Below are 20,828 nucleotides of genomic sequence, written 5' to 3' on the forward strand. Positions count from 1 at the left end.
TAAAGCAAAAAATTAAACAATCGCTTGAAATTAATCAAAAAATTCATGAAACATGACAAATTTTTACCCAAGTCAAGCTGTAAATTGCATTATCTTCACCTTGATATTCTCTATCTTGTGGGTCTCCTATGACATGGGCTTCTATGGATTCAAGACCCAAGGTATCATAGGTTTTTTACTCTCATTTATATCTACGTCCATTTTGGTCAAAGTATATGCTCCTATGGTCACAACATTGAAACTTTTGACTTCCAATGGGTGACAATTTGGCTTTGGACATATTTCTGGATTCAATCAGGTAATGTCATTTAGCTCTAGAGAGGATGAGCTATATTAGATTTTCTTCTTTGAGATAAACCATCCTTCCTAATCTATCACTGGGTATAATTCTATGAGCTGGTAGTGGACCCCTCAAACACTAGTCGACTCTTTTTGTAGAGTTTTCCTTCTTGGTCTACATAATGTGCGTAGAAATTATGTGTGTCGTAAATGCTAACAGCATTTGCTTTGATGTATCCCTTAGACTCATAAATGATTGCACACTATTGGATGTGGATGCAGAATCACTTGCAGGCCTAACACTTTTTTTGACATGTGGTGATTATTGGAGACTCTTATCTAATTCACACAAGAATATATTGTTGAATGGTTCCAATTTAAGATTTCCAGATGCTCGTGCATCTTCATGCAGATTTTGAACTTGTTGTGCTTTTATTGGTGCTTCTAATGGTAATGCAGGAGCATTTGAACGTATCAAGAATGATGAGTTAGATGCACTTATATCAAAATTTGCATTTCTAGTTTGCGTGGTCTGCAAGTGATTCTGCATCCACAACCAATAGTGTGCAATCATTTATGAGTCTAAGGGATGCATCGAATTGAATGTTGTTAGCATTGTACAACACAAATAATTCCTATGCACATTATGTAGACCGAGAAGGACAACTATACAAAAAGAGTCGACTAGTGTTTGAGAGGCCCACCTACCAGCTCATACAATTATGCCCAGTGATAGATCAAGAAGGATGGTTTATCTCCAAGGAAAGAATCTATTATAGCCCATCCTCTCTAGAGTTGAATGACATTACCAAAGTGAATCCAGAAATATGTCCATGGCCAAACTCTCATCCATCAGAAGTCAAGCTTCAACGTTGTGACAAGACGAGCATATACATTGATCGAAATGGATGTAGTTATAGACAAGAGTCTAAAACCTATAATGCCTTGGGTCCTAAATCCACAAAACCTCATGTCATAGGAGACCTATAGGATAGACAATATCAAGGTGAAGATAATGCAATTTACAGCTTGACTTGGAAAAACATTTGTAATGTTTCACAGAGGTACATAGGACCCTATGCAGAAGGTTTTCAGATGACAAACAACGATAGTGCAACATAGAATATGCCTTCACAGTCCCAAAAGGTGAGATCAAACTAGAGCCCAATAGTCTTGAGTCCTCATCATGGAGAAAGCTTTAGTGATCACCCTAGAAAGGGGGGAGCTACAAACCGATCAAGCTCAACACTTGTACTAGGAAATGTGACACCATATGAAGCCATTAAAAGACCATATGGTTGTTGAAAGTTTCTAGTTGACCCAGATTCCATCAGAATCTGCTTCTATGAAGATTGTCAAGGACAAAGATTTCAATTGACTTCCACAAGTCAAAGTCAAAAGCCAACAAATCCAGTAGTGTTCAAGTAATCACATGTGACCAAGGTCACATATACATATTGAGATGCAGACATCATGAATACTAGCAAGTCCATGGCCTTGTAAAAACCCCTATGGATGGCTAGGAAGTCAAAGACTATCTTAAGTTGATGCAAGCCTCAAGTTGCAAGGACAAGTGACAAATAGCTCAAGTTCGATGGAAGCTAAAGCTCAGAAATCTACACAAAGGTCATCACCACCAAACTCACCTTTGAGAGAGACAAATTTTGTCAAAAAGTACAATGGATCTTCTTAGATCAAAGTTTACTCAAATGCAAGCAGATAATGCTTAACAATTGCAAGCAAAAGGTGCAACAACATAGCCAAATGAGCCAATATCGATTGAAGCAGGTGGTCCAAGCAAAGAAGATGCAAAAAAAGTTTAACCCAAGGACACCACCAAAGCAAGATCAGTCAGTATAGAAAGAAATCCTGAGAAGATCAAGTGCAACATACTAGTGAACATGAAGAAAAGCTATCAAGCAAAGTAAAGCTAGAATTTCAACTAGAAACCTCATGTCTTTTCTTACTTACAAAAAATGTGGCCAATCATAGTTGGAAGATACTCTAGACAACATGGTGTTAAATCCTCTAAGTGAGGAAATGAGAAGGAAGAAGAAGATCTTCTTGATGAATTTGACTCAACTCAAAGAATTTGGCAATGTCTGTTGCAAAGAAAATGCCAAGTGTTCTAGATGTATACTTGTCTCTTAGTGCACAACAAGGGTATCAATTTCCAAATATTCCACTCTTGTGGTCTTGTTTGACAGAGGTTCCTCCACTCATACCTTTATCAATTCTAGGCTTGCTAAGAATTTAAAGCTTTGGACACTACCATTAGAATGTAAATACATTATGGAGCTAGCAAATGGCAAGGGGACTGAGATTTGGGATCAATGAGTGGTTGATCTACCTCTTAAATTTCGTGGGCAAACAACGTTCCTCAAATGAATCTACTCAAGGCCACCAAGTTACTCAAGATAGAGTGTGAAGATGTTTATCTTTGCTATATTTCACATATGTCTTGTGTGTATCCTAAGGTGGAGGTAGAATAACTTTTGTTCAAGATTGTTCTAAAAAGATACAAGTAGAATTTTATGATGTGTCTAAATTTGACTTGCCTTTTGGTTTGCCTCTACACAAGAATGTGGAGCACAAGATTGAGCTTGTGCTAGGAGCATCTTCAAACATCAGACCACCATATAGAATGAGTTTGAAGGAGGACAAAAGTGATCGATGAGTACTTGGAATGATGACCATACATGCTTAGAAAACACTTCAAACCACACTATTGGTGAGCACAAAGGTAAGAAAGTAGGAACATCATGGCCATTTTTGAAAGGGAAAAAAGAAAATTTCCCTTTTTCAAAAGACAAAAAACCACCTATTAAGAAGAAGGTGAACAAGGGAATTAGGCTTAGTCAAGAAGACTTTGAAAGAGCAAAGAAAGAAAGTCTTTTATTCATTTGCTTGTCTCTAAACCACCCTGCATGGAATTGCCCTCAGAACAAGAAGAAAGGGGATTGCCCTAAGTAGGAATGGTCAGGACACAACTAAGTCAAAAATAAAACTGATCATGGCTTGTGCTTTGCTATTTCCTCTTGCCCAAAAGCACATTTTGGCATTCGATGGATGTCTTGCATAGAAAAGGGATGCAAATTGATTGTTCTTATTACTACTGAGTTTTGAATAGGAGCAACCCAAGAGGTGGCGACGGTATAAACCAAATCAATATGCATGAAATGCTTGGGAAAGAATCCCACCATACTAACACATCATACATGCAAATCAAAAAATAGAGTGATAAGCCCTTGGCTTTAACGACGGTCTCAATAGTTTGACCGATGGCATATGTGCCTTGCACGATTATTACAGGCATGGATATATCATAGTTCCTTGTTGCCGACAGTAAGTATGAACTTATATCCTATTATTGCCAATTTGCTAAACATGTGTTCCATCATCCTTGATCCCAAGTGAATGGATAGTACTTTGGCACGAAATAGAAGCCTACCTTCACCCTAAGTATGTCAAAGCACTTTGCTTTGCAAAACATAGAAATCTTTTTCAAATGAAAAAAACAAAAAAATAAGCAGAACTTGAAATTGGCTAACCTTGTTGGCCCTTTGAGATCAGGTGCCTTCGCTTGAATCTAGCTCATAGCCATGTATACTAATAATTTTAGAGTTGTCGAATGTACCTTGTATGCCCTTGTGGCATGGTTCACACCGACCTCTAAGAAAACATCAAGTAGATATGTTGCAAAGTTTCCTCAAGTTTGTATGCTAATAGCATAATCCAAACTTTGGAAGCTTACATGCAATATCCCCTAAAGTGAAGCCTTGCTTCATAGAGTCCATCAAAAAGATGAGACAAAATGGAGCCTAAGTGCTCATAGCTAATAGATGCTTCTACTGACAACCAGATGTAAACACAAAAACCAATCAACCTTGTCAATCTTTCACAAAGAATCGGCCTTGTCAAAGCGTACATCTTATTGAGAATCGTTGGATTGCCCAATCTTGAAATAGATAGCTAAGGAAGCCTAGCTATCAAGTTTCATCTTAACTACCAAACTCTACGTGACTGAAGCAACATTTACTTGTCAAGTTGGCACGATAAAAAAATTTGCAAGATTAGTCCAAAATTGCAAACCATAACTTGCTTACTGTCTTGCTTAAATTTCCACCCTTGGTACCGGAATCTGTAGGTTTGCGTGTGTTGAATTTAGCCTATAGCTTTGCTTTTCAACAAAACTTTATGACATTATTATACTAGTTAGAGTTCAAAGAATATCAATGTGGATTGTCGACCTTGTCAAGGAGGGTACCGTATTTGAAACATAAAAAGGCCTACAGTAACTAGAGAAACAAGGCGTATATGAGCTGCCAACTACTACCTGCATACATCCATTGCCAATTACCCTTGAAAACCCCTCAAATCTAGCTTGCGGATTCTGGGTTGTTGAATTCAGAAGACTTGCCTAGGAGCCATGCCCTAGAGTTGAAATTTTATAGAAAATCGGTAGGTTGATTTTGATCGGCCCAAGTTATAAGCAGGCTCTTCAATTTATATGGAGATAATGAGGTATACAGTAAATATGAAAAACGAAACTCTAGGAACCTTCTAGGGAAGCAGTTCTTAAAGAGACTAAGGAAGCTTCTAGCAAGATTATTTAGAAGTCTACAATTGAATATCCTTAAACATCAAATGTTTCGTAGTCATAGTTGATGAAGGGACCTCTTGAAACAATCCACGCCAACACGAATTGTTTCAAGATTTTTCTTAGTTTTTGGAAGTTTGATGTCGTCACCATGCCAACTCTCTCTCTCTCTCTCTCTCTCTACCATGTGGACTAGTGTTTGAGAAAAGTGTACCTCAGCTTAGCCTTGAGCCGATTTTATCACTTATTTTGTGAGCACTGATGTTGAAAAATCAAATTCGCTGGTTAAAAGGGAGGAAAGAAGGAGAAAATCCAAAATTTCAAGTTAAATTGTAAAAAAATGCCAATTATTTGGAAATTTTTGTATGTTTGTAAAATTGATTTTCCGCAAACACTGATGCCCACTCTCTCTCTATCTCTCTCTCTCTCTAAACTTTTAAAAAACCCTCCTAAACAGTCCCCACCGGTGCGGACTATTTCAACAGGGTTTTTTAAAAGGTTTTGGACATGTTGTAGACACTCCTTTTGTCTCTCTTGCTCACATATCCCGTTAATAGGAGCCCCATGATCCACTGGAACTGCACCGTCGGGAGCTGCAAAAGAAACCTATGAGTAGCGGAGTGGCCTCCATGATGGAAACTGTAGAAGATGATGATGGCATCGACATGCAGGGGAATCTTATTATGATTGTGAATGATGTCAAGGTGCGGAGAGAGAGAGAGAGAGAGAGAGAGAGAGAGAGAGAGAGAGAGAGAGAGAGAGAGAGAGAGAGAGAGAGAGAGAGAGAGATGCAGACTGCAGCACTGAGAGAGCCTCTACCTTTGCCTCCGGCTCCAAAGGATTTTCCTTCGGATTCCTCAGCTCGCTCAAATCCCGCTCCTCATTCCGTCTAGCATAGCAGTAGCAATGGCAGCAGCCCCTTCCTCATTCCCATTTGGACTCTCAATACTTGTCTAGGACTCTTAGATCTACTGGTTGCGCAAGCTCAAAGCAAATTGGATATTATGAGTTGCCTTGGGAATCATTTTACTCTCTCTTTACCAAAAACTAAAAAAGAACTACTAGAACGGTCCGCGCCGGTGCTGACTGTTTCTAGTAGTTTTTTTTTAGTCTTTGGCGTAGAGAGAGAGAGAGAGAGAGAGAGAGAGAGAGAGAGAGAGAGAGAGAGAGAGAGAGAGAGAGAGAGAGAGAGAGAGAGAGAGAGAGAGAGAGAGAGAGAGAGAGAGAGAGAGAGAGAGAGAGAGAGAGAGAGGCTTTCAACTATAGCCAATTGTGAACTATGCTTGTGGGGTTGTTTACAACCTGTTGCAGCTTAGAAGAGACCCAAGAGCATGTTGTCTACTAACCTAGATGAGAATGGGAGTACGATGGAGTGGTGGTGAAGACGGCAAGTGTCATTGTGGCACTGCATGGAGCATCTACTAGATGGTAAAGCCATCTCTTTGCAAACCCAAGCAAACCCAAGTATACCACCTAAGTACAACATCGAAAGAGGGGACACTCTCTACTCCATTGCGCGCTATAATGGGGTTTCTCCATTTTAGTGCATGATTCAAAAGTTGCAAATGGATACGATGATAAAGATATTTTTGCGGGCGATGTTATGAGCATACCCAAATAAGGGTTTGAGTATGTATCTCTCTCCCGTCATGGTCTACATACCTAGGTGCATCATTTCAAGAACACCTAATTGTAAAATTTTGTGATTGGTTGGTTGGCATCCATACTTGTAAACGTTTCCCAGCATACTTGTAAACACTTGTAAACATAAGACTACTCAAGGAATGCATTTGAGAGAGAGAGAGAGAGAGAGAGAGAGAGAGAGAGAGAGAGAGAGAGAGAGAGAGAGTCGACATGGTGGAGACCTCCAAAACTTTAAAAAAAACCTCAAATTGGCACTAAGCAAAGCTCTTGCCGACAACCATACACAACTCTTATTGGTGTTCTGAATGGCATCAACCAACATACATTGCATTGCAATTCAACAGCCTTGAAATTCATTGCTAGCTTGTAGCACCACTCCAAGACAATTGGATGCCACAATTAGTGTCAAGCTTCTGAGACACGAGGAAGGGAAGCTCTTCTACAAAGATGTCCCAAGGTAGACTACAATACCAGAAGGCTTCAAATGACGTCACAAGATTGATTGCAATACCATAAGGATTTAAAAGAATTGAGCTCCTTTCTTGATCTACCAAAGGCATAAAAAGAGATGATATAAGTATACATCCTACGTAAAGCTTAATTGAGGGTGAGGGCTTCAGATGTGAAGCTACAACCGTGACCAGCTTGGCATCCATGATGCTTGCCTTGACACCCTTTACTTTCCTCTAGTAAGACCTACCACCTTCTGATTCCTGAAAAGGACTAGGGTGCTTGCATGACACCCTTCACTTTCCTCTAGTAAAAGATGCCTGACCTACCACCCTCCATAGAGGATTAGGGTGCTTCTTTGAACAGCACGGTCACCGCATATGCTATTGACTGCCCTTAAAATCTTCACAAATATGTCTCTTTACAAAGAGTATTATAAAGTGGTGAGTCCTATTAGTCTTTAGCCATCATTACTAGCATTGACACTTGTGGATAGGTAACAATAGTGGGGAAGCTCAGGACTAATTAATTGACAACTATGATGGCCAATCTAAGATGATGATGTAGGGATTCCTGAGAGTAGAGAAAATTTCAACTAAGTTAGGGGTTGGGCATAGAGGGGGGGGGGGGGGGGGGGGGGGGGGGGGGGGGGTTAGGGATAGCTAAACTATTGTATGTCTTTTGCTATGCAAATGCATTTTATGATTTTCCTTTATATCAATCATGTCTGGCTCTGCTCGATTTATGATTGCTCAAAAAGTTTAGCTCAGAGTTTGAAATTCCCCCCCTAAGAAGAAACATGTATGGCAGTCAAAAGCACCAATTGCACCAATCAAAGAACCTCGTCTTACCGTCAAGGAGAGAGCAAGACAACTCTAGATAGGAAGCCTCGGCTCGTTGGCTAATCAGCTTAAGACCCTCCTCTTGCACAAAATTTGTGTTATAATTTGCATTGACCTCAAACAACTAATCTCAAAGTCAAGGTCAACATGGGATAAAAATCTAGAAGAATTTGAAGCATGTCCATGGATATCCTAATCGGTTACTTAAGCAACATTGGTAAAACAGAGCTAAATAGGGCTACACGCATCCAAATCAAGTAATTGTTGATCTAAGGGTATATAGCAAGACCTAATATGGCTAGTAGATAGGTTTGGACAATTTGAGGTGGGAAAAACAATAACTCCTACAGTCCAAATTGCCAAATCCAAGCTCATTGGTCCCTTGAGACGGGGGGAGCCTCTGCTATGGATGCCTTCAATGAGCTTGCATGCCACCTACGGCCCCCTTATACTCCAAACAACCATGAGAGGTATGATTCTAGTACAATCAAGAGCATTTTTATTCTTCAACACATGACCATCATGACAAGTGACCAAACACGCAAGTGCTTAGAATTCAATTCTAACTTCACCAAGAAATAGGGACACTTGGGGTAACACTTCTAAGTGGTCTGATCATCAATGTAGAGAGAATGTAGATCTGGATTACAAATGTATCATAAGATTTTATGGGTAGCCTACAAAGTTTCATTCTACACCAAGGCGGAAAGAACACGACCAAACTTCACAGATTGATTCTATAGCCCTTGGGGATATAGTATATCAAGTCAAACCTTAGATTAGAAACTTACAAGGGCTTTAGACCTTATGATAGAAAAAAAGATACACTATAGAGCAAAAGAGTATAAACAAGGGTAAAATAAAGTGCAAAAGGTGGGTATTCTTGGCCCAATAGCTACATCACGCAAAGGGGAAGCCAAAAAGACTGTCATGGAACAATTTGGACCAACATGTCAACCCCAAGGACAAGAGATGAATTTCAAAGTCCTTCGGGCAATTTAGACTCACTGCAAGAGATCCACAAGTCCAAATTTCTCAAGGAAAGTACCAACATGCTCCAGATACATCGGAAACAAGACCAAGCCAAGAGAATTCATTTTTGGACAAAATGTTTAGTATCTTGATATTCAATGGTTTCTTAAAAATTGGACTTTTTTTTGTGATTGGAGGATTCTATAGGTTGAACCAAGACCAATGATACCTTTTATGATCAAAATGGACTCTAGAGTATCGGATAAGGTCAAATATTGACATTTTAGAGGTTTCATACCAAAAATGCTACGAACGGGCAATTTTCAACTCTCGAATTTGCTTGCAAATGCATGTACATGTTCTTCAAACCATGGAGAGAGTATGGAACAATTTTAGGTACATTTGAAAAATAAAGTTTAGTATGATGATAATGTCTCTTCTTCATCACCAGTGTGTCCTACAGGCTTATTCCAACTATGGTTATCAAGTTTCACCATGTTTGAAATTAATATAAACCATAAGGGAGGCCAATTTCAAAGCCATAAATCCAAACTTGGGCCTAACTTTTCATCCAGTGATCTAGACTCTTCAAAAAATTCCATGTAACCTTGTCATAAGGCGTATATCCAAGTGCCATGACCAAAAATTTGTCTCGTTCTTTGCATGCCTTTCCTAGACTTAGGGTGCCAAAAGGATGATACAACCTTTAGAAGCGTTGATGGAATTATTTCCTAAATCAAATGTGCTTTTATGCGACTAGAAAGAATTAAAAACACGTCTTCAACACCCCCAAAAGTGTGCGAGAATGCCAGCTAAAAGGGAGATATGGACTAGATTGAACATGGCTTTAGGTCCCTTAATTATCCATGCACACACACCTCTTAAAGAGGAGTGGTGGATACTCCTCAAGAGGAAAGTAGAGGGAAAAGAACTAAAGGAAAGGTCCAAAAGTGGTTGAAGTCCCAAAAGGAGACCTATTAACACTATTTTTTAAGTGTCTCATAATAGAGTGCCAAGATCTCTAAAGATAGCTCATGAGATGTACCAAAAAGAACGAGATCTACAACTTTGTGTTTAACACTTTTTAAATAGAAGAGAAGAAGAGGAAGAAAAACACAAATTACCACTACACAGAGAGCTAATTGTAGCTTACAAAGCAAGGCTTCTCCCTCTCAAAAGGCTCACTCTTCTTTCTCTCTCTCTCTCTCTCTCTCTCTCTCTAAGATTCCTTAGCTATTATGCTCCATTGTGGCTCTCTTTGAGCTCTACATGTCTATGGTACCACTTTTGTGTTTAATGTCTACTAACTTTTACAATATCATCCTTGCTTGCGTGTCACCAAGAAAACAATGAAAACGTTATTTGTCATACATGAACCATGCATGAAAAATGCTATTTGTCATACACATGAACCATGCATGGAACTCTGTAAGTAAAACTCTCTTAAAGAGAAGGAAGCACATGTTTTTGAAGAGTTTTTTATGTCTTTGTGATGCTTCTATAGAAGGAAGAAGAGATGTCAAAGAAGGAAGAAAATGACACTTCTTCAAAGAGAAGAGTCTATGAGTCTATGTTTCTAATTCGAGAAGTCCAAAATTGTTGGTTTGATCTATGTTGGCATGATGAAAAGGCCACCTTATGAAAGTTGATGTATCATGATTGTATTTAGCTTCATTGGCACGGGCGGGGGGGGGGGGGAACGTCCATCATTGCCACCCTCAATATTGTGTTGTTTTTCTTTCTTTCTCTTTTAAGTTCTATATATGGTCAAGTGATTATGTTATGAATATCTTATTTTGTTTATTTTTCAAGTAATGGTGGTGGTCGACTACTCAAATTTTGTTACATTGATATTAGAGTCCAAACTGGCTTCTTCTTCTTCTATGGAGGAGCCCAATCTAAGAGACTCCATCATCTCAACATGAGATTCAAGAATGCCAAAAGCTTCTTTTTTTCTCATCAAGAGACATTTCATGATCACAAAAGAGAACAATAACTTTATTCCATTCAATAATCAGCAAAATGTAAAGAGTGCAAGTATTCCTTCTTATCTATTAATCAAAATTTCATTCTCTAGTGTTTTGTGAGAGTTCTCACTTTTAAATTTATCAAGTAGTTTAGATAGCATGAGTAGCTCAAAGCACACTATGGGTTTCTCTCAAGGAGAGGAAAGAAGTCCTCTTGAGGTTCCAATGAGTCGTTATTAGGGAAATAGATTCAAACCATGCATGTTCTCATGAATGTCTTCTACAAAAGAGCATCCACTCACCTCTTTGAATGTTGTGTTTAAGTAATCAAAAGGCAAGAGTAGCAGCATAAACAACAAAAGAGTGCAATGCAAAGTATTTGTAGCCACAAGACGGAATCCAAAGAAGAAAACTATAAGAACCAACTTGAGCATGCCATCAACAAAATTTTCACAAAGAGTTGAAAGTTCTCTATACATGAAGATTAAAAATCAAGCATAGTAGGAGATGATTCAAGCCTTACTTTCCTTTTAAAGAAGGTAGAATTGTTGGGAAGGTATCTGCTTCCATTGAATAAGATACACTCATATTTATTATGTATTTGATTTTTTATGTTGCTTACATTTGGGCAAGCAAACCTATGTAAGTTATGCTTTCCCATATTACACAATGATTCAAAATATTTCAGCAGGATATCTCAATGGCTACCTAGCATGGTAGATGATTCTACTATAATTGACACACAATGTTTTGTGTTGCATGAATGATGAAAGATAAGATTGTGCTTAAAGCCCGTCTTTCTTGCTAAAGGCCATTGTGGACATTTAATGCTACTATGACAAGGTTTTAACTTGCAATACTTGAGAACAAGAGATATCCTTGGGTATGTTTCTCAATATTTGAAGTATCACAAAGTGCAAAAACCTTGATGCAAACAAGTATGGGCTTGGACCCAATTTAGCCAAGCCAAAAAGTAAGTGGCAAGATTACACATTGGGAACTCTTCAAAGTTTAACATGATGACTTTGCTACTAATTTTGGTAAATGAATATGTATGTAGTCTTCAAGATGTTTTCTAAAGCTAAATGGTAGCATATAAATGTTGCAATAAAAGAGCCAGTCCTCAACAAAAGCATTGTAACTCTCTTGAGTTCAAGATCATGACATTTTGCAAATGTGTGTGTGTGTGACCTTTTAGATAATATTATAAAGATAAAATCGCACCTTATTATATGATTTCAAGGATAAAATCTTCGCTAGGGCATCAGAGTTCTTTTAAGTTGCATTCAACAAATGGTTGTTGTGCCATGTCCAATAAGGTTTGTAAATGAGTAAACACAACCAATGGCCACGACAATGAGAAATGCATACAATGAGAAATGAGTTCCTCAAATGGTCATGAGAAAGGTTTTTAATTTATGAAAATGCTAAATGATTGGCTTATAAGCTGAAGTTTCCATCTATTTGGTTGAAAGTTATGCCTTTCAAGTAAGCATATGACTTCCTCTTATGGAGACACGTATTAAGCATAACATGAGTTTGAGTAGCTTGATGACATTTCCAACTACCAAGGTTCCTCAAGTATGCGTATAAGCTGCAACCCTAAGATAAGGAACCATGTACATATATACATTGGTTCAAAAGAAAAAAAAAATGATGACTTTTGCTAACTTAAAACAAGACATCAATGTAAAAATAGTTCTAATAAAGCAATTTTTTTTGTATTTCTCTTATGTGTTCATTAAAGTTCTAATTTTTTAAAAGATTTTCATGGAAGAAGACACGCTTGTGGTAGACTGTCCCTCAAGCACCGTGTAGACTAGCCATCTACTACAGAAAGGTGTGTAGGCTATATGTAGCCATCTACTACAGAAAGGTGTGTAGGCTCTATGTATGGAAACACCCTTATAGTAAACTATGTCTCTGACACATTGAGTAGAGTAGCCACCTACTGCAAAATAGTGTTGTTTCTTAAATGAGGACACACAAGCACCACATCCCCATTTTTCTTAAGATGATTTATAGTCAAGGATGACTATGATATAGAAAAATGGTAATGTCACCAAGATTGCATTTGGTAAGACCCCCAAGAAAGTTTAATGACTGGAATTTATTTTCTACCATCCTACAATCTTTCAAGGCAACTATAATTAAGTTTGAAGCTTAAAACATGATTTTCTATTTTTAAACTAAAGAGAAAAAATACTTCGTAATGCCTGAACTGGAGATGCAAATGCAATGAGAATGCTCATGCTTGAGCTATATGTTTTTGAAACATTAAAATGTACTTGATTAATTATTACAATGAATTGTATGGAAATTAATCATTATATAAAATTTGCAAAAGAAATGAAGGAAATCTTTTCTCTTGTTTGAGTTGTTCATCTAAATGCTCTTCTTTTATGTTTCAAATGTTCCAAAATGTATGCATACAAAAGGACACACACTTCCACCATCTATGTCTCTCAAGTACTAAGTAGACTTCTTATCTACTGCAAAAAGATGTGCTAGCTATGATGGGTATATATCCTTGCAAACTGGATCCTTAACTAAATGCCAATGAACCTAGTTCACATATCGAGCCCCTAGATCTCAAATCCTGCGATGGACTCAACCTATGTGATCCCGAGCATCACTTGAAGTCACCCTGCTCAAATTAAGCACCACCACCTTGCTATTCACTCCTTTCAATCTGCTACTCTTTTGATGACTCCTCCAATTATTCAAAGGTTACTCGACCTCTCTTCTTTCCACATGATGGTCCTACAATTGTTTTGTTTGGGCTTGGATGTCCCATGGCCATGATAGGAGAAAGGGCATCGAGAGGCTAATTGAAGGTGATACTTGTGCTCTTTCCTTTTCCCCTAACCTTCTTGTGTAATGTTGTAAGAATAGTGAGGACACTATACACCAATGAGTATCATGTTATTTGCATAAGAAGGAAATAACTTACCATTGTATGCTTTCGCTTTGTTTTCGAGGAACTCGCCATCGACATAGTCCAAGAACCATGGAAAGTCTCTCCATGCATCCTTACCATGAAACTTGTCTATCCACTCATCAAAATAGATCCCACTCTCCTCTCTCTTAGAATCCACCCATACATTGCTGGGATGCTTAGGTTATTGGCTATGCAAACCTGTCTTGAGGGCGTCCAACCACCATTTACAAATTACAATATTGACTCCATTGACCAAAACATACAATATAAATCATACACACCAATAAAACTTAATAGTTAAATACTTGTATACTAGGCATCACATTGTGCATGCAAAGTGCAACTAGTCCTCTCCATTATATGTGGCTTGTATGGTTGTCTTCCACTGCTCAAATGCTTTGTCAAAATGGTCTTGTAAGAAATCTTGCATTGTCTCTCCAAGAGATAGGCCATAATTGGGTGTAGCACATACGTGGAGGTTCTTCACTGTTGAGTTCTTAGCCTACATCTTCTCCGCCAAGCTCAATACACCCTTGCACTTCAAGCATTAGCAACATTGCACTCATGTATATGATCCCGTCCTCTAATGTTACTATACCCATCTTTCCAATTGCCACAAGTAGACATACATTTTAGCCACTGTGAGAATGGCTTCTCTTGTGTTGGAATAGATACCTTGGTCATGAAAAGCTTGCTCTTGGACAATATGTCCACCGAAAAACATTTCCTACAATGTTTTATTGGATATAATATTAGATACATTCAAAAGAAAATAATACTCGCTCCGCAGGGCTGATGCGTGCACATGCAATCTCATATACTCTAAAGGGGGTCATTTTGCATCCCTTCTCTCCTCAAGCCACAAATGAAATACACTTTCAAAAGAAGTCCACACCATTCTTTGGATTGGTGATGACAACTAGCCCCTTTTAAACAAAGAAGTTCTATGTCATAGCTTGCTTTGTACTCAGCTTCTCTTGGAAGGCACTCTTTACTTTCCTTAACAAGCAAATTTTGCATTTTTTGTCAATATATTGCATCAAAATCCTCCTATAGTACACAACACAAAGACAAATTGATTATTAAAATATATTCAAGTCATCCAATGCACGTGTACTATAACTTACACTCACCTTTCAAAGTAGCTATGCTAGCAAAGACATCAATAGTCTAAGACATCTTGAATGGTTCATTGTCATGTCACAAAGCACCGTCTCAGCTTTTGCCTTGCCCTCCTCATTGAACATATCCAACAAGGAGTGTGGGTCCGCAAAAGTGTCGACTTTTGCATCATGACGATGTTGTGGGTAGTGGTGTGAGGCACATGGACTCATATGTGACCTAATTTTTCTGGTAAAAATTTAGCATCAATATGAAATTCAAGTGCAACAAACATAATGTAAAGAACCTTAATTGTTGATCATGCTCAGCGCTAATAGAAACTCCACCATCTCCTTAGGGTTGAACTTCATGAGAATGTACTCAACCTTCGGAGTTAAGAATTCATCCAATCGCTCGCACAATGCCCAATCTTTCCATGTGTGAAGCCAATGATTTCCATCCCACACAACGAACATTTTCTACTCCATGTGATTAAGCTCTGGAATGGCTTTAATTTGATCATCGAACGTGACAAACATCACCAACTCTGTGCCATAAATACCACACCTATCGAAAGGTACAAAATCTTGCCTAGGAAAAGCTCCTAGCACAATAATATGTGACATCATATGTTGATAACCTCTTAAACCTGTAAAATGCGTGAGTTTTGCCACACATTCATTCTAATGGTCGGATTGGCCAAAAGACAACGAAGAGGAAAAGAGTTGACTGTATGGCATAATATGTGCATCAATCCATCCCGATGAAATGTGACTATCAACCAGAGATCCAAGGAGATCACTCAATGGGTCATTACCGGTATTTTGTGGCTCTATGGTTGTCGAAGTGGTTGCACTCGTTAATGGAACTACTATGTAATCGCCACCACAAACACAACAATCACAAATGTCGTTGCAAGGGAAAAACCGCTTTTTTGAGTCATGTTGACTGAAATTTCTCCCTACCGTTAACTCCTTTGGATTGGTTTCTTGTAAGAATTGTATTTTTTTCCTTTGGCAATGAAAGTGAGAACAAGGGAGTGAGAATGCGCGAGGGTGAGGTAGACGGAAAGAAAAACAGAGAGAGAGAGAGAGAGAGAGAGAGAGAGAGAGAGAGAGAGAGAGAGAGAGTAGGTGTGAGAGGTAGAGGTAGAGGTAGAGGGATATAATGGATGAGTGAGAGAAAGAGTGATAGAAGGTGGGTGGGCGGGGAGAGATGAGAAGAAAGGAATGGGAGGGAGGGTAGGAAAGAGGGAATATACTGCAATGTGTGTGTGTGTGTGTGTGTGAGAGAGAGAGAGAGAGAGAGAGAGAGAGAGAGGGGGGGGGGGGGTGGGGGATGGGAGTGGAGGGTGGTGGTAAAGACCATACACTAGCAAGGGATAATGAGAGAGGGGTTGGAAGGAGGGTAGAGAGTGAGAACGATGGGGGAAGGGGAGAGAGAGAGAGAGAGAGAGAGAGAGCGTGTTAACAGCGGCTAACACAGGCTACACCATTTATGCACCAAGTTGTGGATATGCCATAGTGCACAGTATTTACTTTTCATTGTATAGGGCTTGGGCTCATTTAGGAGTTCCAAAGTTGTATGAGTATAGGCTAGAGAGCTCACTTTATCCCATAGTTGAAGGGTTTGAGGCCCAAAACTATAAAAGAGCCCTATGCTTAATGAGAGGTCATTCTTGAGTGGTCCTTTTGAGAACTCTCTCCTTAGAGGAGGTCTTGAAGGCCTAGCCTTTGAGCTTAATGCCCATGCTTAGAAGGCTAGTGCTAATCACATGTAATTAGTGTAATCCTCTCTTAATTAATCTAGTATTCATTATGTTATCAATCATGTTTATCTACTTTCCTTCATTGTTTTGAAGTGTTGATCTTCTCTAATCTAACTCTTACTTATGCTAAGCTACTCCGATTAGTGGAGTCCTTATCTAACTCTCTCAATTAAGCGGAGTGGGTGTACTCGTGATTGAGGGATTAGAGTTGTCCTCTAATGGTGTGCTTGTGTGTGTGTAGGTTTAAGAAGCCTTGAGCTTAATTTGATTATGTGTGACTTGATTTGGACACCATGATGGGCATGGTTGGGGTGGCCGACTTGAATGCGATCTTGTGTGCTTAATCGTCAATGCATGAATTAGAGTTGTGATTGAGAGATTCCAAGATTAGTGTGTTTCACTTCGTTGCTTGATGTGTGTAGATGATTGATTGAAATTGACGCTTGATGTGCGATTAGCATTAGTTGATTTGGGATGATTTCTATTTGCATTAGAGGATTCACGCTCTTGAATCCTCTCAATCTTTGCATCCGATGACGCTCTCGTACATTCTTTGTGTGATGCCTCCAAGCCCTAGACGGGTCATGCTCTCTCTCTCCAGATTGATAGATTTGTGGGAGATTGCCTATGCTATGGCGAGCCTCCAACATTGGCGCCGTTGCCAGGGACAGGTTGCCTACGCTAGTGGAGTTGAGGTTGCAAAAGATAAGAGTAATTTGATTACCGATTTCTTGTAATTAGGTAGGATTTGATTTGTGTGTAGTGTAATTAGGTTTAATTGGATGTGTATAGAGTCATTTCATCCCAAAAACCCCTAAATTCTCTTTTGATTTTGCTAATTTTTCACTAACCTTCACTAATTTTGCATCCCATTCATGCTAATTTCGTGCTAATTGTACTAATTCCTTGCTAATTTCATGCTAATTGTGCTAACCTAACCACTAATTTTGATTTGGAATGTATGCTAAATCCCCTTAATTGAGGAGAATCATCACTCTTAATTACTCTAATCTATGCCTAATCATGTGTTGAGTGTTGATTTTGGTCAATTTTTTGATCAATTTTGGACCAAATTGGAGTGGCACACATGTGTGTGCATGATGGAATCGTCGCGTGGAGCAAGGATTAGCTTGGATGCAATCAATTGTAAGTGGATTGACCTACTCCATTCAATTTTTGATTGATTAAGTTGATCCCATTGAGTTGCTAAATCATTGCTAAAATTAGGTGTGTGTGCCTAATTGATGGAATTTATGCCTAATTTGATGAAATTGGATGCCTAGATGCTTGAAGAATGGTAGTTTTGCATAAATTGTGTGTGCAAATCACTAAATTGATGCGTATGTGAGGCTATTCTGGTCATGGAGTAGGCCTAATTGCCAAAATTAGGGCAAGATTTGAATGTGTGTGCCCATTTTAAATAACTTTGATGAGAAGATTTATGGTCAAATTGAACACTTAGCTAAACGCTGTAGATTGATGATTTTGCAAGAAATGTGTGTGCAAGCATTAGGAATTGGCCTAATTTCGTTGCTAATTGAGCAAAAAAAAAAGAGGATTTGTGGACCTAATTTTTGTGTGTGTGCAATGCTAAATTGAGTTAAAATTGGATCAATTTTTGATTAAAATTGAATTAATTTAGCATGTATATACTCATGTATGTGTGATCAAGTGTGCAATTGATGAAATGCAATGAGTGTTTAATGAAATTTTTGCACAAATCAATGGCCTAAATTTAGGGGTGTGCCTAATCAATGGCCAATTATGCCTAAATTGTGAATGATTAATTGGTATTTTATCAATTATGATGATTAATTTGGCCTAAAAGACTGGTGTGTATTTGATTTATTAACTTTGAATGATTTAATTGATACCCAATTGAAAATGATTGATCTACATTTCCATTGTGATGTGAATGCCAATTCGATTGGATATGGCCACAAAAAAAAGGAAAAAAAATAAATTGCATAGTGCATTTGTAAGTGCCATAATCATGAGCATGTAGCCTTGCAAACCAAAATGACAAGCCTCATTGGGCTTGAATGATTTGGATATTTGAAATGAGCAACTCACAAATTGCAATGATTGAAATTCAATTACACAAATAGTGTGTGCAAAGTTCAATAGTGTGTGAGACACATTAATTTCAAATGGTTAACGCACTTTGATCAATAGTGGACCAAAATTTTATGTGTGCTTTACTAAGTGACTTAAAGAGGAATCTAAAAATCACAAATGATACCACAACGTCATGCATGATTTATGTAATTGATTGAGTTCGGAATCAATTTTGGTATCATTTTTTGGATTGAGATTTAATCTTGGGTATTTGCAAGGAATTTTCAACCAAATGTTGAGGTCGATTTTATGCAAGACTTAGGACTTGGAAAATTTTTGGCTAAAGATTGAGTTTAAGATGAGGGAACCTTTGAATTACTTTTTAGCTCACAAATATTTTTCATGAATTGCTGAGCTACAAACACTATCTCAAACTCTTGCATTCCACTGTGAAAACCTGCTCTTGAGGTAGTTTTCAAAAAATATATATATAAAATCAGTGCTTGCTAGCGGCATACACACACACACACACACACACACACACTCTTCAGTAAGTTGGGCCCCGCATCAGTTGGTTGGCAGCTTGTGCCAGCCCATCTCTGGTGCGCAAGTAGACAAAACGAGCCCACTCACACACCCGATTTTGGCTCGCCATTTCAAATTTTGGCTTGGCTCGTCGTGACTCGCGTTGCCCACTTGCAGAGCCCAAATAAGCGAAAGCTACTACCAATCACACTCGTCAACTTCGCTTACTTGCCTCATTGGCTCGCTTACCTGTCTTATTGGTTCGCTTACCTGCCTCAGGCTTGGCGCATTAACACACACACACACACACACACAACCGGCTCGGCTGCTACTGCCAAACACACGCCCACACACCTGCTGACCCGGAGTCGACCCCACCCATTGGTTGCATGCCTTGCACAAGCAAAAGCCGCCAGTCGGCTGTCTCGAATGCGCTGGGGCCTGGGCGATGGAACCTCCAAACAACACACACGCACGCACGCTTTCTCAGCATAATCATCCTCGGTAACACCTGCTGGCTGCGCCTCTACCATCATCACAAACCTACACAGAGACCATCCTCCCAGGGCTCCCACAATCCACAACCTCTCCCGAGCTCATTCTGAGCCTTTGCACCTGGCTTAAACCTGCTGGCCTTAATTACTGAAATCAGCTCAAACGCAGTCGAGCCATTGGAGCTGTGGGTGCTGCCAAGGGGAGCAGCGAGATCTGCAACGAGATTTATAAGCAGGCCCTGTGCTTGACAAAAGCAAAGTCTGTGCTTCGAGTGCAAGCGAGTAGCCGACAGACGACGATGGAAGCGGAAGTAATTGGCTCGAGAACGCCGCCATTGAAAAGAAAATAAAATTAATAATGTGTAGGGGATGCTTCTCACGGATCACCTTCCTCCCCGTTGAAAAAACTCATATCCTTACATTACCATTGGAGACACGTCTGACCTTCAGTAAAAGAGAAAATGGAAACCGCTATTGAGCAAGAATGAACCATCCGATTACTTCGTTGCATGGATAAGTATTGTGCATGATTTTATGGGAATTTTTTCTTTGCGCACTAACAATTAATCTACTTGAAGCGGTGATTAAAAAGGATGAGTTTTTGTTGATTAAAAGAAGGGAAGATACAGCGCTTGGGTATGCCAGGCTCGAACATCCTTGCATCTAGCACTTGTAAAATTTGAGTGCCCCAGAAATTATATGTGTTATTCTCACTTGGTCACTCATGGAGGAATGACAATCTCTTTTCTGTAATGTGTCCTAGTAACACATGAGGTCTCGAGATAATCATTTGTGTGCATCTACATGAAACTCGGTCTCTCTTTTCTAGCTTCATATGCAAAAACTTGATGCATGAGAGCATGTTGTTGCATAAGTTGTGTCATGGATTGTGGTCCACTTCATGGATTGCACTAGATTGTCGATGCTTATGACTCTTTTAGTGCATATTTTGAATGCCAAATGCTTTTTTGCACTAAATGATGGAGCTCTTGGGCAACCGTTACTCGATGATACAAAATCTAGCAGATTGCCTTTGCAAAGATGAAAATTATGTCCTCATATGCTTTTTGTCTCTCTTTTCTATGTATGTCGTATTTGTATGTAAGAGCAACGTGTGGGCATTGAGTAAAGCCATGATTTTGTGATTGCCTTACTTACACTAAAAATTTAGCTCGTGTGTGGATTAG

This window comes from Adiantum capillus-veneris, chromosome 25 (genome assembly GCF_014529385.1).
Source record: "Adiantum capillus-veneris isolate H3 chromosome 25, ASM1452938v2, whole genome shotgun sequence".
Lineage (NCBI taxonomy): Eukaryota > Viridiplantae > Streptophyta > Polypodiopsida > Polypodiales > Pteridaceae > Adiantum > Adiantum capillus-veneris.